Source organism: Macaca thibetana, chromosome 13 (assembly GCF_024542745.1).
Source record: "Macaca thibetana thibetana isolate TM-01 chromosome 13, ASM2454274v1, whole genome shotgun sequence".
NCBI classification, from domain to species: Eukaryota; Metazoa; Chordata; class Mammalia; order Primates; family Cercopithecidae; genus Macaca; species Macaca thibetana.
This window is the reverse complement of record NC_065590.1, coordinates 68,723,703-68,748,778: the sequence shown is the minus strand read 5'-3', so window position 1 is coordinate 68,748,778 and position 25,076 is coordinate 68,723,703. Positions and strand designations below refer to the sequence as shown.

The window sequence follows — 25,076 nt, the reverse complement described above, 5'->3', positions numbered from 1 at the left end:
GGCGCTGATCCTAAAGGCACTCCCTAGTAAACATCCTGCTCTCTAATCTCCATCCGAGTCGGCTTCCCAGGAAACCGCCTGTGCCGTTGTAATATAGGCAGGAGTTCCTGGACTCCAGGATTTAACCAGGTAGAACAGAAAAGAATTCTAAACCGATTTACAGCATCTATTCCTGCTGCCCCCCTCCCCACTCCATCTTCTTGTGGAAATAAAATCACCCTTCAGGGTCTGGCTGCATGGCCCACCTTCTCCCCAAAACTCCCCTGAACCCCGAAGTAGCGGCATCCCCCCCTGTCCTAAATTCCCATAGCATTTTGTGTGTCCCCTTTTCAGGAAGCATCATCTGCTGGTACTTCCTCATTTCTGCATTTTCGGTGTCAGCCACTGAGCCCTTGAGTCCATAAGACGCCTTCTCAGAGCCAGCTTTCTGACCTATAAAATGGGAGCAATGATACTCCCGGGGCTTTAATGAGCAACCAGATAATCTCCTACCCCAGTGCCTGCCCCACAGGAAAAGCTCACTAGGCTAATTCCCTCTCTCCTTCTTCCCGAAGGGACCACTCTCCTCAGCCACGATGGGGGTTTTTCCCTCTTTCTGCTCTTTGGGGAGGAGGGGGGCAGCAGGAACCTCCCTGAGGACATTCTGCCTCGTGGGTGTCTGCCTTCTCCACAAGCTGCCCTCCACGGGGGACTGGCTACTTGCAAAGAAAAGTGGCATCATTTGGGCTTTGAAGAGACAAAGGACTCACACAGGTACTCCTAAGTGGTCAAACTGCAGTTAGCTTGTCCTAGAACATCTAAAACTCCATCTATTTTTAGGACCAGAGTTAATTTTCTGGCTTGGTGTGAGCTGCCAGGATGGGGGAGGTAGTTGAAAGGAGATGGTGTTTCACTCCTAGGTCTTTACCCAAAGGAACTGAAAACAGGGACTAGGGCAGGTGCTTGTACACCCATGTTCATTGCAGCACTATTCACAATAGCCAAGAGGTAGATGCAACCCCAGTGTATCAACAGATGAATGGAGGAAATGTGCCACACACATACAACGAAATAAGCTTCAGCCTTAAAAAGAAATAAAGTTCTGGCTGGGCATGGTGGCTCATACCTGTAATCCCAGCACTTGAGGGGGGCCTGTAATCCCAGCACTTGGGGGGAAGAGGTGGGCAAATCACATGAGGCCAGGAGTTTGAGACCAGCCTGGCCAACATGGCAAAACCCCATCTCTACTGAAAATACAAAAATTAGCCAGGTATGGTGGTGGGCACTTGTAATCCCAGCTACTCAGGAGGCTGAGGCACAAGAATTGCTTGAACCTGGGAGGGGGAGGTTGCAGTGAGCCAAGATCGTGCCACTGCACTTCAGCCTGGGCAACAGAGCAAGACTCCATCTCAAAAAAAAAAGAAAAATGAAATGAAGTTCTGACACCTGCTACAATGTGGATGAACCTTGAAAACATTATGTTCAGTGACATAAACTGAGACACGAAAGGACAACTATTACATGATTCTACTCATATGAAATATCTAGAATACTGAAAGTCATAGAGATAGAAAGTAGACCGGCGGCTACTAGGGCTTGGGAGGGGAGTGAGAATAAGGGGTTATTGCTCAATGTGTGCAGAGTTTCTGTTGGGGGCTATGTCAGCTAGACAGGGTGGAACTAGACAGTGGAGATGGCTGCATACTAAATGTGAATGTATTTCATGCCACTGAATTGTGCACTTACAAATAGCTAAAATAGCAAACTTTATGTTATATACATATTTTAGCACAATATTAAAAATTATTGTAGTATCTCGGAAACCATTACACTATAAGTGGGTGAATTGTATGATATGTGAATGATATCTCAATAAAATAGTTTATCAAAATAGATTACTATTCTGGGTCAAATTCAAAGAGCTGTGTAAATTTGAAGACCAAAAAAAAAAAAAAAAGAAAGAAGAAGAAGAAAAAGAAACAAAACCCCATAACTGGACAAGCAGAGTGACATTATTTTCAGCCACGGTCTCCCTCCAGACTTCCTTCTTCCTGGCACCCAGAGCCATTTTAGGGCCACACAGTCTCCAGCAGAGTTTCTTGGAATTTGTTGCAGGCAAATGCAATCTCCCAGGACCTCAGTCATTTCATCTGGCAGCTAAAGACCCCCCAGGGTAGGGCAGGCCTTGAACGGATGCTAATGGTGTTCCTTCATTTCTGTGTACCTTTGGAGCTGGTCCCGGGTATGGGGTAGTGGGAGTAGGGAGCTCAAGAAGTAAAGAAGCGCTGTCTTCCGTCAGGACTCACAGCTGACCAGCCTGGCTGCAGAGCACTCAGATGCAAGAGGCCACGTGTTTTTTTTTTTTTTTTTTTTTTTTTTTTGAGACGGAGTCTCGCTCTGTCGCCCAGGCTGGAGTGCAGTGGCCGGATCTCAGCTCACTGCAAGCTCCGCCTCCTGGGTTCACGCCATTCTCCTGCCTCAGCCTCCTGAGTAGCTGGGACTACAGGCGCCCGCCACCTCGCCCGGCTAGTTTCACCGTGTTAGCCAGGATGGTCTCGATCTCCTGACCTCGTGATCCACCCATCTCGGCCTCCCAAAGTGCTGGGATTACAGGCTTGAGCCACCGCGCCCGGCCGAGGCCACATGTTTTATGCATCCATATTTCCTCCCTCGACTCCCCACTGTGGTCCCTAGTCCCTACCACCACCACACACATAGCCTTGGATCCCAGGCCCTGGGACACAAGTGTGCATGGAGTGTGGTCAATCTAACATGATAATTAATTAGGCAACTCACTTTGCATCATAGAAGAGTCAAGGACTCAGGCACACAAGGGGCAGATTTGAAACCCAGGAGAATGAAGCCAGTCCCAGCAGACCAGGCAGAGAAGACAGCAAATGGGGTTAGCTGTTGCCATGAAGCTCCAGCCATTTGCTGCCATGTGGGAAAGTGGCCTTGTGTTGCCAGTGCTCCTGGATTTTTAAAGAGGAGCTAAAACAATGTTTTTTAGGTGAAATCTCTTACTGTTCATTTCATTGCTGGCAACTATTTCAATTTTTTTTAAAAAAGGAAATTAAAGCCAGTTTCTAGGCCTAACAACATATTATTGGTAATATATCTGCAAACCCGATATGACTTGTGACCTGCTGGTTTTTAACATCTGTTTAAACATAATCAGGCAGGGTGCAGTGGCTCACGCCCGTAACCCCAGTACCTCGGGAGGCCAAGGCAGGTGAATCACATGAGGCCAGGAGTTTGAGACCAGCCTGGCTGACATGGTGAAATCCCGTCTCTACTGAAAATACAAAAATTAGTGAAGGGTGGCAGCGGGTGCCTGTAATCACAGCTACTCAGGAGGCTGAGGTGGGAGAATTGTTTAAACTCAGGAGGCAAAGTTGTAGTGAGCTGAGATCGCGCCACTGCACCACTCCAGCCTGGGCAACAGAGTGATACTCTGCCTCAAAAAATAAACAAACAAACAAACGTAAACATAATCATTGTGATCAAGAACTGGTGCTGAGCTGATAGCGAGGAAGCTGATCCTGTCCTTGAACAGGGGCCAAAGGAGAGCCTGGCACTCTCAGAGGCTGCCTGCTTTACTTTGCTACAGACGGATAAAAATTGTGCTGCAATTTATTTTAATTTCATGGGATTTTTAAACAATCTTATTTCCATTTGATGTTGATCATCCTAACGATGATTATGATGAGGATAGTCAAAGAACTCACTGGTTTGGGTTGAAGCGCACATGGGGTTCTCGGGGGAGCAGCAAGTACCGGGGCAGAGCGTGTGCTCCTTTAGGAATCACACCCAGGACCACGGGTCCTCCTGCCTATCCCCAGCATGTGTCTCAGGGACAGGTCAGAGGCTTCAGTGTCAGATAGATATGGTCTGTGCCACAGTTTCCTCAGTTGCGACATAAGAACACTAATACCTCACAGTGTCCTTGGGAGTTAAATGAGACACCTACAGGCCGGATGCGGTGGCTCACGCCTGTAATCCCAGCACTTTGGGAGGCCGAGGCTGGTAGATCACTGAGATCAGGAGTTCGAGACCGGCCTGGCCAACATGGTGAACTCCTGTCTCTACTAAAAATACAAAAATTAGTCAGGCATGGCGGCAGGCACCTATAATCCCAGCTGCTTGGGGGGCTGAGACATGAGAATACTTGAACCTGGGAGGCAGAGGTTGCAGTGAGCCAAGATCGCACCCCTGCACTCCAGCCTGGGCAACAGGGAGAAACTCCATCTCAAAAAAAAATTTTATATAAATGAGACACCTGCAGGTTCCAGGTCTGTAAAATATCAGGCCACTTCCAAACAAATGCTGAACCTGTCCCACCCCCTACACATCTTGAGCATACCTTGTCCTTGCTTACCAGGTCCAGTTTAAAAAAAATTACCTAGATCAGAGAGAGACTTGTGGCCCATGCCACACCTCAGCTCTTGCTCTCTCTCTCTCTCTCTCTCTCTCTCTCTCTCTCTATATATATATATATATATTTTTTTTTTTTTTTTTTTTTTTTTTTTTTTTTTTTTTTTCCTGAGGCAGGGTCTCGCTCTATCACCCAGACTGGAGTGCAGTGGCCTGATCATGGCTCACTGCAGCCTCAACCTCCTGGGCTCAAGTGATTCTCCTGCCTCAGCCTCTCGAGTAGCGGGGCTACAGGCACACACCACCACGCTCAGCTAATTTTTTTAAAAAAATTGTGTGGAGGCAGGGTCTCGCTATGTTTTTCAGGGTGTTCTTGAACTCCTGGGCTCAAGTGATCCTCCTGCCTCAGCCTCCCAAAATGCTGGGATTACAGGCACGAGCCACTGCGCCTGGCCAGCTCCATTTTTAATAGTTGACTCTCTTCTTCTTGACATACTCTTTTTTTTAGGTAACTTTTATAAAGTTCCAAAATAATAACAGCTATTGGCATCCATCCTTTCTCTTTTAAAAAGGTGGGCAGGGGTGTAGGTTAGGGACCAACACAAACAGGTATGGACAGGTGGGCAGAGAGGGAGGGTTCAGCCAAGTCAGGTGAAGGCTGAGGGGGACATCCAGCGCCCAAGGAGTGAAGCCAGCATCTTGGCCTTGAAACACTAGCTGGTCAGTTCTTTCCCCAGGGAGGCCCCTCTGGCTCTTGGGTACCTCTGTCTGCTGGGGGTAAGGAAAGGAAGAAAAGTGATGTGTATTGAGCACATTTGCTTCTCCTTTTCACTCTCCACATCATGTAATGGTCACAGAATCCTATTCATCCTCCTGAAGGATGCTTCTCATCAACCCCACATTCAGCACTCTACTGAGGACTTCATCACTATTTGCCTTCAAATCTCCAACTGCTCCCCACTCCTCCAGACCATCTTCTGGGGTCCTAGGGCTGGGGCCAGGGGAGGCTCTACCTATCTTTCCCAAGCTGAGAGTGGGGATGTAAACACTCAGTGGCTCTCAAGGGAAAAATGATTCCTTAGCCCCAGTCCCTCTGCAGCCTCAGGGCCCACCCCCACCACGCACCCAGCACCGAAGCCACATTGCATTTATCATCATTTCCTGAATAGGCCAGGCCCAGGCACAACTCAGTGCCATTATTCACAGTATTGCCTTTGTGCCTGGCATTTTTTTTTTTTTCACCAGCCTTTAAGGTGTTATAACTGCATTTCTGCAAACAAGGTGCAATGAAAGTTGGGTCCCTGTTACCAGGGTTCAAGACAAACTTCATGATGACACAACGCATGTGTTAAGGAATATGCTTGACTAGGGGGAAGGGCAAACTTACCAAGCCAGGGCCTGCAAAATAAATGAAGGCAGAGGTCCCTGAACCCATCCATCTTCCCACAGCTGCTGGACCACATTGTGGGTCTATTTAGCAATGGAGGCCCCCACTGCACCTGTCATTCTTTTTTCACATCCTATAAGTAAAAACAAACTCAACAAGGCAGTCTGGTGCGAGGCAGTCTGGATTTGCCAGCTGTTTATAGAAGTGTTCTGAAAGTGCCAACTGCCTGACCCTTGGAGCCCACAGGACAGAAGAGACCTTCTTGTCAGGGAAAGAACCGCTAAGGCCATGGGCTAGGTTCAGATGCAGCTTCTCCAATAGAGAGGAGATAGGAATCCCCCATCCAGCCCAGGCAACCTAGGGAAAGCCCCTGGGGTCACTTTAGACAATTCTACTCCTTCCACCAAGTAGGCAAACTGAGGCTGGGAGCTTAAGGCAGGTGCGAAAGATCACATGCCCCGGAGGTGGTGGAGTCCAGATTGCAGATCAGGCTCTTCCTGCCATGCCTTATGTCACAGTCACCCTCGTTATCCAATCCAGGGTCCTCTGCAGCTGTGTGCAGGCCTCATTCTCTCATGGAGTGGCCCCACAGAGTCAGCCCACCCATAGGCATCTCATGTTTATGGGAGGTGAGGGTCCTGCTCTCCTGGGTTCTCCAGGATGACTGGAACCAAGAAGAAGTCTTGAGGATACAACACTACAGGTTCAATTGTGCTGCCTTATCACCCAAGATTTCTAGATGGCAGGGTCACTTTTTCTAAGTTTGGTTGCCCAATGTTTAGTGCCTCCCCAAAAAAAACCTGTGCATGCTCAAGTAAGTGCAGATATTATTAACATCTCATGTCCCTTTCGCAACACAGCAGAAACAGGGGCTCAACACAGATAATAGTGAAGTCCTATAGTGGGGCGTGTGTGTGTGTGCGTGTGTGTGTGTATGTGTGTATGTATCCCTATGTGGGGCTCTGGGTTGAAAAGCCTGGCAGGAGAGTTTAATAAACTGTCCTTACCTTTCACAGGATTTTGTGCAGTTTTGTGATAGCCAACCCATATGGGTCAAAGACTGCCATAAACTGTGGATCTCTAATAGATAGCAGATAGAATTCATAGCAATTTGTACCCTAGACTTGCTGTGATGTCAAAGTTTCAGATAATTTAATATAGAGGAATTCCAAAAGCAGTTTAAACACACACACACCATCATAAAATGGTGTTAAACCTGTCCTTCCCTGGCCCAGGTCAGGACGTTTCAAGATGTATTTATATCCCTCACCTCTCCTCCTCCCCAGTCCTGGGCAGTCTTTTACTGCCCCTTTTGGTCATGGTACTAGCCTTGACCCTGATCAGAATCATTTAAAACAATGCTCCTAGCCCTGCCCCTAAGGATTCATGTGTCCACTGATTGGCCTCCATATGGAAGATACTCCTTGGTTTCTGTTGTTTGCTGGAATTATTTTGCTGTGTCTGAGAAGTTGTTGAAGGGACAGCTTCATGCATCTACAGGCTCTATCTCCTCTGCACAGCTGTGGCAATGTCAGCCCTCAAGGTAAATGCAGTGAACACCGTGGGAGAAATCTCCGGTTGGAGACAAGATGCTGTGAGATGAGGATGACATTCCAAATAGTGCAGCAGGCATTTGGAGATCCAGCCCAAGAAATTCCAGAGGGCATGCAAATTGCTGCCAGCTACAGTAGATGCTGGGACATGTGGACGGATGGTCTGAGGGTGGATGATTCCGGAGTCATTTCGGGAATGCACAATGACCCTCTCAGAAAGCAGTTGGCCAGAGGAAGGCCCAATGAGGATCCAAGAGTGACCTTGTGGTCCTCAACCTTACTGCCTTAGTAATGGATGGAAAACAATCTAAATATAAAGGCATTTCTTTTTCTCCACTGTGGTTGTCCTGCTCAACTTGCAAGTCCAGGGACAAGGCCTACTGTCTGGGATGTCAGAGAGCTAAGATTCCATTCTTTAATCATCCTTATTTTTAGTCATGGGGACAAGGGATTTGAATTACCATGGTATCATCTCCTTGGGCTAAAATGCATCTGCTACTAAGAATCTTCATGGGAACGTTAGATCTGATTTTTTTTTTCTTCCATAACCTCTATTGTTGGGGGCATAGGTATTCTCCAAAAACTACTGTTAAATAATCCAGATTTGCTAACCCATCTATAATCTTGTTCTGATTCCCTCTTTAGCTTCATCTTCTCCGTCATCATCATTACTCCCCAGATCACTTAAGTCCCCCTACTTGCACACCTACTACCTAGAGAATGCTGTTTTTAAAAGTCATCTTTCCCTTAATAGATAACTGCACAGAACAGCAAGGAGGCACTCAGGGAGGTGGGGCGTTATGCTCGTCATGGAATTTGGAGAGCAGGCTTGCGTTTGGGAATTCAGCAGTCAGCAAAGGTGCCGGTCCTTTTTTTGGAGACCTGTCAGTCCTCAGTTGAATATCAGAGTACACTCCTGACCTGCTGCAGTTTGCATTCAGTGATTTTGATCTTTCCAGCAGGGTGTGTTGCTATGGCGAGCTTCCCATTGGCTCAATGAGCCTCATTTGGAATCAGATGGGTAATTATGTCTTTTCTGGCTTCCCACCCTATTCTAATTAGCGTACTTTACCTAACCTGAGCCAGCAGCAACTGTCTCAAACTCTCTGCATCCCTTTCTACTTAATCTAAGAAGCTTGCTTGACTAGACAGTAAATATCAATGGCTAAAAGACTCAGAATTCCTCCTCCCCCTCTCTGTCCTCTCCCATCTTTCTTCTTCCTTGTCAACTTATGTGATAACAGTACCTTGATTTTTTTTTTTTTTTTTTTTTTTTTTTTTTTGAGATGGAGTTTCTCTCTTGTTGCCCATGCTGGAGTGCAATGGCATGATCTTGGCTCACCACAACCTCCACCTCCCAGGTTCAAGTGATTCTCTTGCCTCAGCCTCCCGAGTAGCTGGGATTACAGGCATACGCCACCACGCCTGGTTAATTTTATATTTTTAATAGAGATGGAGTTTCTCCATGTTAGTCAGGCTGGTCTCGAACTCCTGACCTCAGGTGATCCACCCACCTCAGCCTCCCAAAAGTGCTGGGACTACAGGCGTGAATCACCATGCCTGGCTAATACCTTGATTTTTAATCTTCCTTTTTATCTTTCCAGTTAGTGTCACACCTTTGAGTTCATCTGGGATAGGAGGGGAGAGGGGGTAGGCTGGAGGGCTAGTCTGAGTGCCCTCAAGATGAGAGCATTTCCGAGGCAGGGTCACCTGCTTAGACGGTTGCCCTGACCCCTTTCCTATGTGGGAAGAGAGGACAGAGCCCAGGCAAATCTTCCTTGCAGTGGAAATGACCGAGGTCTGGCTCTCAGGATGAGTAGCTTTGATGAAGGTCACTTGGAAGCTATTTGGCAGGTATGAGCTCAAAACCTTGCTTGCTCTCATCCTACACATCCCCATGAGTTCAACGCTTCTCAGAAAGTTTTAGTCACAGAACCTTCACTTGAAACGAAATTCAAGCAGAATTGCACTGGAGCAGATAGCAGCTGAGTGGCTGAGAGCCAGGGATGTGGGGGTGCCGGGAGTAGGCGTCCCCTCAGTCACCCCTTTCCCCACCTTCTGTCCCTGCAGTACCCCCACCAAACATCCCAAGAACCACTGCCCCCCAGACCACACAGCCTCCTTTAGCCAAAGGGCATTGTAAGCTGAGCCTTCCCTATCCCCCATTCCTCCTTTCTCCAACCAGAGAGGACAGATGCTCCCAAGTAAATGAGCTGAAATTCAAGTCAGAGACATTCCTAGGGGCTGTTTACTTGGTGTTCCATGCCTAATGGGTTCGGATGTGCCCTCTGGCTGAATCACGCCTCTGACAGTCCAGCAGACGCTGCCAAGAAGCAGGGTTGGCGTTGGGCAGCAGGGTCACCACCACAGACGTGTGGCATCTGATACCTCCCCACCTGCTTGACCCTTCCAGCATCTCTCCCTTCGACAGACAGATTCCTGGCTCCGTTGTTCGGGGTTTCCTCATGCCTTCTCATGCTTTCTGTACTGCGTCTGCACTGAGTCTGAGATCAGGCAAGCATCTCAAATTACAGAGCAGGGATTTGGGAGAGAAGAGAAGATACTGAAATGGTAATACCCAAGAAAGTCCTGCTTTTTAAAAAAATATATTGGGTAGTACTCGGCGAGCATCCAGCGGAGCAGGTAGTAGACTCCACATCCCTTTGTCCTTAATCTAAGAGGCTTGTTTGAGTAGGCAATCTACATCTTGACATCTCCTGGGAGCAGTGGTAGTGTGCCGGACCTGGAGCCAGAAGCCTGAATCTGCTTCCAGCCCAGCAGTGAACAGTTCCAGTGACCCTCAGCAAATGTCTTGACCCTTTAAACTTGGCCTATATTGTTAATAAAATAAAATGTCATTTCCAAGGCCTCTTCTAAGCTCTATCTTTGTGTTTAACAGGCCACTGATAGTTACTGCCTGGCAGTAAGTCCTCAGCCCCCTTCAGAGCAAAGGGGTCCAGGAGGCTCTTTCAATGAAGTTGTTCTGGAAAATGTCCTGCATGTTGAATGAAATCAGCCTTGTAACCCTGCTCAGGCCAAACGCAACCATACACTGGACCAAGGGAAGCCAGCCACCAGTCAGGTGACCCGTAGCTACTCTATCCAAAGTGGGCCCTCCTTATTGATGGTGACCAGACCTGAGATTCTCCGATGCCAAGAGGAGGATTGAAGTTCTTATAGAGAACATGCTGGAGCAACCCAGGAAGACAGGGTAATCTGAACAAGGACTGTCGTTGCTCCACTTCTTCAGGGCACCCCCACAGGCCAGTTCTGGGAGCACTGCGACCCAGCACTCAGTTTCCCATGTGGCCTTACGGTCAACACCCATCACCAGAGGAAGGTCAAGCCCATCTTGCCCTGGCAACCTAGTATCACCTAGAGGCGATGATTCCATTCTATTTTGCAGGGAGGTCATGATGTGTAAGAGGTAAGTCCTGGGTCTAAATCAACTGGGATTGCAAATTGAGTGTTGGGCATTACTCCTTGTTTCTAATCTTACACATAAGATTAGCTCCACGTGGGTCAATGGAGCAAACATTTCTTCAAAATCATGAGCCTGAGTAGTTTATTACTAATAAGGTGACCTTGTAAAAGATGTGTGACCTTGTAAAAGATGCTTGACCTCTGTCTTAGTTTCCTCATCATCTGATAGGGACAATGTTGTTCAATCTACCTACCTCCTCGGGCTGCTGTAGAAAGAAATCAAATGGAATCATGTACATGAACATACTCAGTCATACAATGGACTAGATAAATAATTTTCCTTAAAACCCAGACAGTGAGGGGCATGAGACAGGACAGCATGGAACTAACAGCACTGGCTCTGGAATCAGACTTGACTGGGTTCAGATCATGGCTCTGCCAATTCCTACAAGAGTGACCTTGGACAAATTACTTAGCCTTTGTAGGTCTCAGTTTTCTTATCTGTAAAATAGCAATAATATAGCACTTACTTTATAGGGTTGTTAATTAAGTTAATGTATGTCAAGAGAAGTGCCTAGCATATAGTAAATGCTCCCAAATGTCTATTATTATAAAGAATGCCACATACCTCTGGCCAGAAGCACATTTTCTGGGCTCCCACAGCCCTCCTGTGCCCATAGAAGGGAAGCGTTTGCTGTGGACCTTGGCATTCTTGAAGGGATGCCTGATGGGTCCTCCTCCTCCAACAGAGGTGGTTCCTGGCCTCCTATTCCAGCACAGTTGACTGTGAGAGCACGTGCAACTTCCGCCTTCCCAACAGCTTCCATTTCCTGCCCTAGAAAAGAAACGCATTCGCAATGACCTGTCCCACAAATGGTCACTTGGATTACCTCATTTGTGGTATCCTGGACAAAACCCCTGCTCCATGATTTCCTGGATGTACACCCTACTGCAGGGGGGCGTATGAGCCCACACACGCCACCAAATCAGCAAGAGAAGTCGAGGAAATAACCCTGGGCCTAAAGAGCTCCCTCAGGAAGGCATGGAGAATTATTTTTGCTTTAAATATCTCTAAAGAAGGTTTAGAAAAGAGACTCTCGGCCGGGCGCGGTGGCTCAAGCCTGTAATCCCAGCACTTTGGGAGGCCGAGACGGGCAGATCACGAGATCAGGAGATCGAGACCATCCTGGCTAACACGGTGAAACCCCGTCTCTACTAAAAAATACAAAAAACTAGCCGGGCGAGGTGGCGGGCGCCTGTAGTCCCAGCTACTCGGGAGGCTGAGGCAGGAGAATGGCATAAACCTGGGAGGCGGAGCTTGCAGTGAGCTGAGATCCGGCCACTGCGCTCCAGCCTGGGCGACAGAGCGAGACTCCGTCTCAAAAAAAAAAAAAAAAAAAAGAGACTCTCCAGCTTTTCCTTTGCCTTTACGTTTTCTGGTTGGAAACATAGAAATTTCCTATCTTGAGTCCAGGATGAAGTGGATATTTTTTAAGGGAGTTTTGTTTCCAGAACACAGTCTGTTCTTCTCAGCGAAGCCCTTAATTGGAAACAGTTGTCACTGACCCCATTGGCATGCCCCGGGGTGGGGAGGGCATGCACCCAGCCTGCAGTGACTTTGCTCTGTCATTTCCAAGGAGGCAGCCTGAAGAACTGAGCCCCATATGCCGGGGGCCTCGCTGGGCTGACCAGTCTGCGTGGTAAAGGGCCGGGACAGGGGGTGGTTTCAGCCATGCACACTCGGTTTTCTGCAGTGGTTCTAATTCAGGCTGTCCAGAGACGATCACTTGGATGACTCCTAGAAAGGTCCCCTCTGGAGCAGGAGAACAGGAGAGGAAGAGGGTGGCCATTGCACTTAGAGTGACTCTTCTGTGTTGGGTTAGCTGCTGGCTGGATTTCTGCCCTTGGCTGCAGCCTCTTGTAGATGACACATTCATACCCAGCCAGAATGACAGCCTTGGCTGCAGGTTTGGATTTCCTAACACCCAGATGTGAGCCGTGAGTGGCACACAGCAGTGACCCATTCCTAATATTTGCTCAGATGACACAAAAGTCTTTGTCCTTGAAGCCAATTGCAAGCCAAACCTTGGACTCTGTCACCCTGGCTTCCACAGATGCTTGCTTCATAAGTCCTAAGGTAAGAAATAGCACAGCTCCATCCTCCAGCCTTACCACGAACGGATGCCAGTGTGCAAGCTCAGGAAGCTTCTGCGTTAGGAAGAGGCTGCCGGAGCACTTGCAGTGAGTGACTCGGATCATGCAGGCCCTGTCAGATGACTTATGTCACTTTCCTCAAGGAGAAAATTACACTCTTAATACTTGGCTGAGGGGAGGAGGCATTCTTTGGGGAGATTAAAAAAAAAAATGTTTTGCAGATTTTACCTTTTTTAACCTCAAAAATATTTTTAAATTTAAGATGTTTTCTGAGGTAGAGAGTTTTAAATTTAAGATGTGAGGTGTGACACTGTAATTGTGAATTCCACCATCCAGCTAAGCTAAGGCCTATGGCGCATAATTCACTCTTTCCTTCAGCGAATATTTGAACAGTGTAAAACTAAAACAGCCCGTTAAGCAATGTGCAAGGTTCTCCCGCTGAAACACAGCCTGGAGTCATAAGACTTGGTCGCTGGGCTGCAGCAGTCAGAGTCCGATTAAGACATTCAGAGACCATAAAGATAGGACCCACTATGGAACCTCACCCCAAATTAAAGACAACACCAAATTGCATTTTTTTAAGCGTAAGGGAAGGAAATCAAGGATCTGATTTTTCCTAAGATGAATGTTTCAGTAGCAAATAATCTCCACTTCTCCCATCTTCTGCCCCCCCCATTCCCATCCCTCCTCCCCGTCTCCACCACAATGCTCATCCACCAGAGGAAAGTGGGGGTGGGGGAGGGGTTGCACTTGAGTGACAGGTGTGAGGTTATGGCTCGAAAGTGAGAGCTTAACCCCAGGGGAGAGAGAGACTTCCTTTCACAGCAAAGTGGTCTAAAGTAGGCCAAGGCAGCTGGTTGGGAGAGGAATGAGAATTCTCAAGAGGTGATGAAACTGATGCCGTAATGTCAGAGTGGGGAAGACATAGCAGACTTTAACTCGGGAAGTTTCTGTGAAAGAACTGAGGCTGTTGGAGCCTATGAGAGAGTAATACTGGAGTGAAATCAAAAGAGTTGACGTGAAGGCCATGCAGAAAATTATCTTGATTCTTCCAGGACACTAAGGACAAAAGCAACAATTCAGTTTCCACAGAGAAATGTGTGTTCTTGGGGAACAGTGGAGGAAATCATTCAAGGAGAAACATTGGCTTTTAAAGTCACTAGACTCAAAGATGGGGTTGGGGTCATTCATGGAAGGGAACAGAAAGCTAGAAAGGCTTGGAAATAACTTGGTGATATTTTTGGTTGATACAAGCTGAATTTTCTTTTTCTTTTTTTTTGATACCAAGTTTCATTCTGTTGCCCAGGCTAGAGTACAGTGGCACAACTTTGGCTCACTGCAACCTCCATCTCCCAGGTTCAATCAATTCTCCTGTCTCAGCCTCCCAAGTAGCTGGGACTACAGGCACGTACCACCAGGCCTGGCTAATTTTTTTTTTTTTTTTTTTTTTTTTTTTGTATTTTTAGTAGAGAGAGGGTTTCACCATATTGGTCAGGCTGGTCTCGAACTCCTGACCTCAGGTGATCCATCCACCTCGGCCTCCCAAAGTGCTGGGATTATATGCGTGAGCCACCCCACCCAGTCTATACAAGCTGAACGTTCTAAACTCTAAATCCCACAGTCTTTGGTGGACTGCATCCTAGATTCACCTTCCCTTAGCTGTGTACCAAGAGGTTGGATGCAGTAGGCACCATGGGGAAGGAGCACTATAGGAGTCACAAAGCGGAAAGGCTGTGAATCCTAGGGTACCCTTTGGAAAAGCCGTTGGGAGAGGGTGACCTACTACACAAGGGACAATGTAAAGTATCTGGAGGCTTCTGCTTGTGACTGCTCTGAGGCCAGGTTTTCACATAGCAGCTTTTACGTCTATTTGTTTTATGTATTTCTCTCTAATTAAGTTTCTTCAGCTGTTTAAAAAAAAAAAAAAAGTTCTCAAAGCAAGGTCCCTGGACCAACAACATCAGCATCACTGGGGATCTTAGAACCTGAACCAATGATGTGCCTGGCCCCGACCTACAGAAGCGGAATCTGTAGGGGCAGGGCCAGCAATCTGTATTTTAATAAGCCCTTCTTGGGATCTTGTTTGAGAACCACTTGTTTAGCAAAACGGCAGACCCATTGCGCTATCAGAGTCTTAAATATTTCACCTTTGTGCTATTTATGGGTCTGCTTTTGGCTTTAGTATTTAAACTGCCTTTGCAGAAATGAACAAGGTTTCTGTGCCGTAGAACTCAATGTTTCCGGGGTTATTACGCATATTACTGAATCCACAGTTTTAACCTTGGGGGTGAGGAGGAGGCACAGCAGGGCCAGCATGTAATTTGATCAACTCAATCTGCCTTCTTTTTCTAGGTTAAGGGGAGTGCAAAACAGTACACACAGATGTGGGGAGGGGGGCTCCGGCTGCATTTGGCTCCTCATGAGCTGTCTGTCCGAGGAAACTGAGAAGTGTCCTTAAGACCTGCACCAGCTGGCTCTTGCCTTTGGAAACAAGTGCTCAGAGGCCGGCATGTGATATGCCAGCAGCAGCTAGGTTGCTCACATGGTTTCCATCTCCTTTTCCTGTCCAAATTCAATCATCTTGCATTTCCCTGAGCCTCCACCCTAACCCCAGGAAAAATGGGATTTCAGAGCCCTGGAGACTCAGTTATGCAGTTATCCCTTAGCCTCCCGGCTCCTTCCAGCCACACATTCTGACTAGCACTCTCCCTGACTGGATTCCAGACCTGCCAAGACATTCCAGGATAGAGGCGATTCCTTCCTGCTGGCTGCCTGGCTCAGGTTGTCAAGCCAGATATGTGAGGCCAAGCACAGGTATCTCTTAGAGAGGCCAAGAGACGCGTGATCCCTGCAGCCTCTGGTGCAGAGGAGCAGGCAACCAGGGCTTGTGCAAACCTTGGAGACAGTAAGCAGCAGAAGACTGCATGTTATGTAAGCGCAGCTTGTGGGTTGCGCGCTGCTATTCACCTGTTGCTAATTAGTGCGCTGCCTGTCAGGACTCAGGCTAGGAAAACATCTTCCTCCGACGCATGCTCACCTCACTGTCAGAGTGAAGACATAATGATCCAGTCTAGAAGGGTTCTGTCCAACAGGAAAATTTATTGAACGATGTGGTATGTTAGGTGCTGAGGATACAAGATGAATAAACCAGGGTCCCTGCTCATAAGGAACTTGTGATCAAGAAGATGGACACAAACGAGTCAACAGTTGTGTACAATCCATGTGATACAGAAAGCAAAATTACCTTCGGTGTACAAAAAGCCTGCAGTGCTTTGAAAGTTGAGTCAGGCTAACTCAGAGGTCCCTTCTAGAAGTGTGTTCTAGGCAGGGAGAACAGTAAGTGCAAAAGTTGGGGAGTGGGGTTGGGGTTCTCAAATCCTGAAATGGCAAAATTAAGCTAAGGTTCCCATGCCAGGTACAGAGTCAGGAGGGCTGCTTCCTCCGGACGAGGCCAGCAACAAGACTCAAAATGTGAGTAGGAGAACCCAAGGAGAAAGTAGGTAGGAACAGGTCAGGACATGGACAGAGAAGGGTGGGGAGAAACGGGGGGCAGGGAGATTGCTGGGATCATGAGCTAGCACTGAGGCTTGTCTTTGTGAGTCTCTGCAGAGGACGCTTAGGAGCAGGAGCCTAGCATAGAAGGCAGGGTCAGGGGCTGGGCACAGTAGCCCATGCCTGTAATCCCAGCACTTTGGGAGGCTGAGGCAGGTGGATCACAAGGTCGGGAGTTCGAGACCAGCCTGGTCAATATGGTGAAACCCCATCTCTACTAAAAGTACAGAAATTAGCCAGGAGTGGTGGCATGCACCTGTAATCCCAGCTACTCGGGAGGCTGAGACAGGAGAATCGCTTGAACCTGGGAGACAGAGGAGGTTGCAGTGAGCCGAGATCATGCCACCGCACTCCAGCTGGGCAATAGAGCAAGACTCTGTCTCAAGAAAAAAAAAAAGAAGGCAGGGTCAGAAGAGAGGCAGCTGGAGCCCAGAAACAGTTTAAATCCCCCCTCCACGGTTTTCTGTATCCGGGAAGGCACTAGCAGGAATGAGAGGGAGAATCCAGGAGTGGAGAACTGAAATCTGCCCATTTGTACACAAGGTAAAGTTTTAAAAAAAAAAACACCAGGGAGCAAAGAATATATAAGGGTCAAAAAGTTTACAAAGCAAAAAACAATCCCGTGGAGGTACGATTTGTTCTATTTCCCGACCTACAAAGAGATCTTCCCTCAAATGTCAGGCTCTGGCCCCAGCTCTCTTTTCCTCTCAATGTCTCTCTCATGGCCCCACCACCTGGACTTCAATGACCATGAACACCGTCAGTCTCCAGACCAGCCTCTGTCCCAGCAGACAAGTGTTTACTGGACACCTTCACCTTGAACCCCCATGAACACTGCAACCCCAACATGTCCAAATGTGAATACACCATCACCAGCCCTCCCTGCCATCCCCTCACCATTGGGCCCTAGCTCAGGGAATGGTACCTCAATTCATCTTAATGCCTGACCCAGAAATCCAAGGAGGCCTCTCTCTCACCTCCTCCTTCTAATCAAATTATTTCCTAAACCACTCTGGAACGTATTCACCTTGTATTAGTTTGCTATTGCTGCTGTAACAAACTGCCACAAACTTAGTGGATTAAAACAACACAAGTTTATTATCTTATAGTTCTGAAGGTCAAAACTCCTACAATCAAGAGGTTGGCAGGGCTGTGGTCCTTCTGAAGGCTTTAGAAAAGGATCTGCTTCCTTGCCTTTCCTAGCTTTCAAAGGCCACCTGCATTCCTTGGCTTGTGGCCCCTTCCTCCAGCTTCAAAGAAAACAGCAGAGCATTGTTGGGGTTCAAAAAATAACATCCCAAAATGAAGGTCTCAGAAGCAGCCTCAGAAGCAAAAGTCACAAGATTTGTAACCTCCTCAATTGCTCCTATAGATAACATCACTATTGTAAAACCTAAAATTGGTGTTTGAGGGTATCTTTCAGACTTTTCATTTTGACGAACCAGCTGGTGCCATCCAGAACAGTTAACCCATTATCAAGAAACTGTCTCAATTGGTCTTGTGACCCCCTACCCAGGAACTGACTCAGCACAAGAAGACAGTTTCAACCCTCTGTGATTTCCTTCCCAACTCAACCAATCAGCATACCCATTCCCTAGCTCTCTCTCCACCAAACTACCCTTAAAAAACCCTTGCCTTTGAGTTCTCAGGGAGGTGGATTTGAGAATTATCTTCCATCCTTTTGCTTGACTGACCCTGTGATTAGTGAACTCTTTCTTTGCTGCAACACCTGCTGTTCTCAGTGAATTGGCTTTTCTGGGCAGCAGGCAAGAAGAACCCATCAGGCAATTACATTAGCATTAGATCATAATCTTTTTGTCCAGTCATATTTCTACATGGCTGTCCATACTTTTCTGAATCTAAGCATAAACATGGACAATTTTCCCTGTATCTTTGGGTCTTCATTCTGGAGCCTTAAATAAATAAGCCTTAAACATGTTTATATGCCTTTTCTCCAAGTAATCTGCCATTTGTGAGTTGATTTTTCAGCAAACCTTCAGAGAGTAAAGGGGAAATTTTCCCTTGGCCCCTACAGTTTCGACAAAGTTCTCTCTTCTTCCATCTTTTAAGGATTCTTGTGGTTACCTTGGGCCCACCCAGATAATCCAGGATAACTTCCTCATCTCAAGATCCTTAACTTAATCCAAGTACTTTTTGTCTTATAAAGTAACATTTGCACATGTTCCGGGGATTAGGAAATGAACCCCTTTAGGGGGGCCATTATTCTACCTACCACACATCACTTCCTACCCCAATAACACTGCCACCATCTCCTTCATTTGGAGTCACCAATACACTCTTAAGTGCATAGAAGAATCACAAAGTATTTAATGAGGGGAAGAACAAAAGAGAGAGAAGAAGAAGGAGAAAATAAAGAGAAGGGGAGAGAGGAGAAGAAAGCCTCTTCCCACAGACTCCCTGAAGCAAAGGATGCCTTCCATTCCCAGTCTCTTACCTAGTTTCCTTGACCCCAGTATTTTCCCCTGCAAATCATTCTTGGCCTTGCTGTTTCCCTTTGCCCTTGTTATTTGCTCTGTCTATAATTTCAATCTCTATTTCCTAACAGTCACCCCCACTCTACCCCAACCCCTACACAGAGCACCCGGCTAAGTCCTGTTCCTTCAGGTCTCAGTTGAGATGCCCTTTCCCCAGGAAGCCTTCCCCAGCTCTCAGGTTTAGGTCTCCTGGGGTCTCCAGTGGGTGCCATTGTACCTTGCTCTTATCTGTCCTAGCGCTTATCTCATAAGTAATCTTATCTGTCCTAGCACTTATCTCATAAGTAATCATAAGATTATCTCAAAAGTAATCATCCATTCTCTTGTCTACCTTCTGCTCTGAGCTTTCAACACTTTGAGAACAAAGTATGAATCTTTTTCCATGTTTCCCCCCAAGTACATTGTAGGGCTCAATAAATATTTTCTGAATAAGATTTTTAAAAATAAAATAACACTTCTTTTCATTGAACCTCTTTGGAAGCCAGATCTGATCTAGTTGCTTATGTTCAATGCTAGCCCCAGGTCTTGCTCTTTATTGATGCTTATTGCCTATTGCTGGCTTGATCGGAGGGTATGGTGACAAAGTCAATAGATGCATTCCAGTGGGAAGGGAGGGGGCAGTAAACAGTTCAGGGCTTCTCAGTTGGTCCCAGATCAGGAAGGCAACTGAGGACAAGTCCCTGGCAGACAGGCCTGGAAGATTTTCCAAAACTGGGATCCAGAAGAGAGGTTTCCCCTCTCAGGTCACATAGGCAAGGCTGGACTTTGCTGTCTGTAATTTCATCACTGGCCAGAGCAGGATTTCTGAGATGTAATAAGAATTCCAGGACAGCACACATGAGGCAGCAGCTGGCCGGCAGCCTTATGCTAGATGAAGGCTGGGTAGCAAGGCAGTTCCCCAGCAGGGACACATGCTAGGGCGGCCCACATTCCTTTCTGCTCCACCCGCCATAACCCACCTCCCCTTCTCCCTTCTCATCTGTATTTCTGAATGCCAGGCCCACTCAGGCCAGACATTTAAGAGACCACCACCAAACTTCTAGCACCTTCAACAGTTGTCAAGACTGATGAGAGAAAAAAAAAAAGACAAGAAAACAAATTGTTAGCAAATGACTCTTCCTCATCTGTTTTGACACATGAAGGATTGACAAAACCATACTTCGTCTCCTTCAGGAGTTAGTGTGGCCAATGCAAATCATATCAAAAGTACTCATTAATTTAGTTTCTGTAGACTAGAAGATAAACAAGTATCTCTTTCTCTTTCTTCCTCTCTTTTTACTTTAAAATAAATAAAATAAATATTATAGGACTTTCACAGTCAAAGTCAACTTTTCACTTTCTTTTCAAAAATTTCCTGGAAATTTTTGTTCTGGTTTCTTTTCACAGTTATATGATAATTTATTTATTTTTTTTTTTTTTTTTTTTGAGACGGAGTCTCGCTCTGTCACCCAGGCTGGAGTGCAGTGGCCGGATCTCAGCTCACTGCAAGCTCCGCCTCCCGGGTTCACGCCATTCTCCTGCCTCAGCCTCCCTAGTAGCCGGGACTACAGGCGCCTGCCACCTCGCCCGGCTAAGTTTTTGTATTTTTAGTAGAGACGGGGTTTCACTGTGTTACCCAGGATGGTCTCGATCTCCTGACCTCGTGATCCGCCCGTCTCGGCCTCCCAAAGTGCTGGGATTACAGGCTTGAGCCACCGCGCCCGGCCTAGTTATATGATATTTACTTATTTGTTTTTCTCTCAGTGAACATTTAGGTTGTTCTGGGTTTTTTCTTCTTTCAAATAATTCTACAATATATTCTTCTGCATATCTTATGTACACATGGGAGAATCTCTTAAGTGGAATGATGGTTAAGTACTTCCACATCTTTACTAGATAAGTAATTACTAAATTACTATCCAAAATGGTTGCATCAATTTATACTCCCACCCACAATGTACATGTTGCTCTGTATCTTCTTGAATACTTTGGCAAATGGTTGTTTTTACCAGTCTTATAGATATAAAATGGTACCTTGCTTTGCTTTAATTTACATTTCCCTGACTACTACTGAGATTGGCATCTTTTCATATATTTATTGGCCTTTTAGATTTCATCTTCTGTGAATTACCTGTTCATATCTTTTGCCTAATTTCCTATTGAGACATTTACCTTTTTCTTATCAATCTACAGTTTGGATTGCATATAAATTTGTCTATATGATTTGAATCCTATAGAATGCATTTGATTCTGAATCATATACATTCTGAATAATAGTCCTTTTTTTTTTTTTTTTTTTTTTGGTAGAGATGAGGTGTTGCTATTTGGCCCAGGCTGATCTCAAACTCCTGGCCTTAAGCAATCCTCCCACCTCAGCCTCCCAAAGCTCTAGGATTATGGCGTGAGCCACCAGTCTAGTACCCACTAGTACCCAGCCTGGATACTAGTCTTTTGTTGTTTATAGGCTATGTTCATTCAAGTCTTCCAAGAAGCAGAAATCAAAACAAAATTGGAAGTGCAAGACAATAATGGGGGGGTAACACCTGTGCAGGATAATGGGGAAAAGGGCAGGCATGGTTGGGGAGGGTTTTCAGACACCAACGCAGGTCTTTATGCCTGTGAAAGGGAAGAAGAGGAAAGAGAATTGGGTAGGAAAAGCCTCCATCTGCAGGGCACCTCTGAGAAATGGGGAGCCCCAGAAGAAAGTTTGCCTTTTAAAGAAGTCCCACATTGAGCAAGAATGAGCAAGTTCGAGACCAGCCTGGCCAACATGGTGAAATTCTGTCTCTACTAAAAATACAAAAATTAGCCGGGAGTGGTGGTGGGTGCTTGTAGTCCCAGCTACTCAGGAGGCTGAGGCAGGAGAATGGCATGAACCTGGGAGGCGGAGCTTGCAGTGAGCCGAGATCGTGCCACTGCACTCCAGCCTGAGCAACAGAGGGCGACTCCATCTCAAAAAAAAAAAGAAAAGAAATTTATGACACCGAACCTTCATATCATAAATACATCTATCTATCTATTAAAGAATACCTAGGCCAACCACGGTGGTTCACATCTGTAATCACAGCACTTTGGGAGGCCAAGGCAGGCGGATCACTTGAGGCCAAAAGTTTGGGACCAGCCTGGGCAACATAGTGAGATCCTATCTTTACCAAAAAAAAAAAAAAAAAATTAGCCAGGTGTGGTGTCACCCACCTGTAGTCCCAGTTCCTCAGGAGCCTGAAGCAGGAGGATTGCTTGAGTCCAAGAGTTCAAGGCTGCAGTGAGCTATGATGGTGCCAACTGTATCCTAGCCTGGGTGACAGAGAGAGACCTTGTCTAAAAAACCCTAAGAACAAAAACAAAAACAAAAAGAATACCTAAACAAGTTTTATAATTTTCTTCATAAAGGTCATGTATATATTTCTGGTACCTTATAGCTTTTGTTTCTCTTACAGGTGTTAGCTTTAAATTTTTTTATTTTCTAACTGTGGTAGGTACCTTAAAATGCAAATTAATTTTTGTATAATGACTTCTATCTAGTAACTTTGATGTGTTCTCCTATAAATTTTATGAGGCTCTCTTTTACACATCTCTGGAAAGTTTGGATACTTATGTACCAGAGCAAAAGTCATCAGCAAGCACATCCCCTTGGTGACCAAAGCAGTCCAAGCAAAGGACTAACTTGTAAACTCCCTTGGCTAAACTGCTGCAGCTTGTTCCTAAAGCTTACTATCCTATTGACATATGCAACAGCAACGCCCCCTTCTGGAGACCTGCCAGCAAGACAGAACTCTCCAGGGAGAAAGCCCTCGTGCTTGTTTAGATCAAAGATCCAGACCAAGTGGCCTAGCTTGAGGTCAGCCTTGCTGTTACAAAACAGAATGATCCCCAGGCAAAGGGCTCAGAGCCAGCTGGGTTAGATGAGGGGCTGCCTGGGTGACCTGATTAGAGGATGGTGTTTCTTGATTGGCCACATCCACTCTGTCCTTCCACTCCTCCGACTTGAAAAGGCCTTAGGGACATCAGAAAGCAGGCCAGAAGGAGGAGGCAGTACTGCATGGAGAAAGAGTTACCGTGAAGCCCGCTGAACACCCCTATTCAGCCCGCAAGCTGTTCCCCAGCTAGGCTTCCACCCAAAGCTTCCATCTGGCTTGATTGCTGGGGGCAGTTGGCAGCTTCAAGAGACCTGTGAGGCCAGGAAGATGCATTCCATAGCTGTTGGCTTTGAGGTCATCCGACATGATGCTAGAGAAAGACAGAGAGAGGAGGATGAAGAGCTGATGCCCATTTGTTGGGCACTGGCATCTCATTGGACCCCAGCTGTCTCCGTGCAATGGCCCAGAGGCAAGGTGACTTTTCTAGAGATCCCATTTCCCCTTAGAGAAAGGCCATTTCTCCATTGCCTACTTGGGTGTATAGGATAATGGCCTGATGTGAAGGGCTAGGTTTTATCATGTCTATCAAAGCTGAAAGCCAGTGGGGCAGAGTAAAAAGTAAATGAACCTCAGACAGACCTGAGTTCAAATCCCTGTGTGAACTCAGGCAGGGTGTAATCACCTCTTCTGAACTTTTATTTCATCCTCTGTCTAAGGGAGAAGAAAATACCTTCTTTGTACGGTTGTTGAGATGATTAAATTGAAATTAAATCATGTACATCGCAGCAGAGTGGCTGCCTGATAAAGCCGTTTTTAATCCTTAGAAGGATAATCACTGAGTCACCTCTCTAATGGATGTGGCATACTTGCCAATCTCAACCTTTTCCCAGTGAACTAAGAAATGTGAGTTCTCCTGAAATGAGAGGCAGCCACTAAGCCCTGTGTTGTGTGCTCAGGATGGGGTTTATGTATATGTGGTAACTCATTCTATTCTTATGACCACCCTGTGAGGTGGATAGAATGGATATTATAGCCATGCTGCAAATGAAGAGACTGAGGTTCAGAAAAGCACCGTCAGGTCTTGAAGTCATGAGCAGGATATCGAGAGCAGAGATAATAAGCTGTGTGCGTCCTTTCCAGAAGCCTTTGCTGTGCTGCCCAGGTCATTACCCTTCTCCTGCCTTGACAATCTAGTCCTAGACCTCAGGTAATCCCATAGGTTTTTTGTGTGTGTTTTTTGTTTGTTTGTTTGTTTGTTTGAGATGGAGTCTTGCTCTGTTGCCCAGGCTGGAGTGCAGTGGTGCGATCTTGGCTCACTGCAACCTCTGCCTTCCAGGTTCAAGCGATTCTCCTGCCTCAGCCTCCTGAGTAGCTGGGATTACAAGCACGCACCACCACGCCCAGCAAATCTTTGTATTTTTACTAGAGACGGGGTTTCACCATGTTGGCCAGGCTGGTCTCGAACTCCTGACCTCAAATGATCCACCCGCCTCAGGATTACAGGGCGGGTGGGATTACAGGAGTGAGTACTGGGATTACAGGAGTGAGCCACCGCACCCGGCTTTTTGTTTTGTTTTATTCTGTTTTTAGAGACAGAGTCTCACTCTCTGTCTGGAGAGACAGAGTACAGTGACACAGTCATGTCTCACTATGTTGCCCAGGCTGGTCTCTAACTCGCGGCCTCAAGCAATCCTCCTGCCTCAGCCTTCCAAAGCACAGAGATGACAGGCATCACTGTGCCCTGCCGTAACCCCCCAGTTTTTAACTTAGCTCTGGGGCAATCCTGATCTCTCTTTTTCAGAGGATAAATTAATTATTTCAATTGCCAGGAGCAACAGTTCATTGACCTACATGACCCTTCCCGGCTCTAGTGTTAACAAGAATTGACTGAAAAGCTATGGTTTTTTCTATTCTCGCTTTTCCTAGGAACTGCCATTCTGTGTAATGTCCATGAGCTGGAAAGTACAATCAAATAACATTAAAGAGGCAAGAAAGGCTCATGGGAAGAAAAAAAGGGCAAAAGAAGCATTTTTATAGGAATCAGCAAATCAATATTTAAACAAAAAATGATTGCTCTTATTATATACTGTCTTTACTACAATGATCTGTGCAGCTGCTGGTCCCTTCATTCATTTGTAAGGTTCTGGAGGGAAAAGGTCTGTGTCTGTGTTTAATCTTGTTGTTGTTGTTGTTGTTGTTTTGAGATGGAGTCTCAGTCTGTCTCCCAGGCTAGAGGTGCAATGGCATGATCTCGGCTCACTGCAAGCTCCGCCTCCCGGGTTCACGCCATTCTCTCACCTCAGCTTCCCGAGTAGCTGGGACT

The 25,076-nt window shown here is 46.6% G+C and overlaps 2 protein-coding genes and 1 long non-coding RNA gene across 3 annotated transcripts in view; 2 read left to right on the top strand and 1 right to left on the bottom strand.

The window, feature by feature from the left end:
* The window catches only part of MORN2 (MORN repeat containing 2), a 1,051,609-nt gene that overhangs the window by 636,072 nt on the left and 390,461 nt on the right, over nt 1-25,076 (top strand). The gene's annotated exons all lie outside the window — the stretch shown is intronic.
* The window catches only part of GEMIN6 (gem nuclear organelle associated protein 6), a 470,738-nt gene that overhangs the window by 156,826 nt on the left and 288,836 nt on the right, over nt 1-25,076 (top strand). The window lies entirely within an intron of this gene.
* Nucleotides 1-25,076, bottom strand: part of LOC126933583 (uncharacterized) — a 55,821-nt gene that overhangs the window by 25,103 nt on the left and 5,642 nt on the right. Inside the window, exon 2 of the long non-coding RNA XR_007718678.1 lies at nt 11,345-11,551. This is a non-coding gene — a long non-coding RNA (uncharacterized LOC126933583). The remainder of the gene's footprint in view (nt 1-11,344; nt 11,552-25,076) is intronic.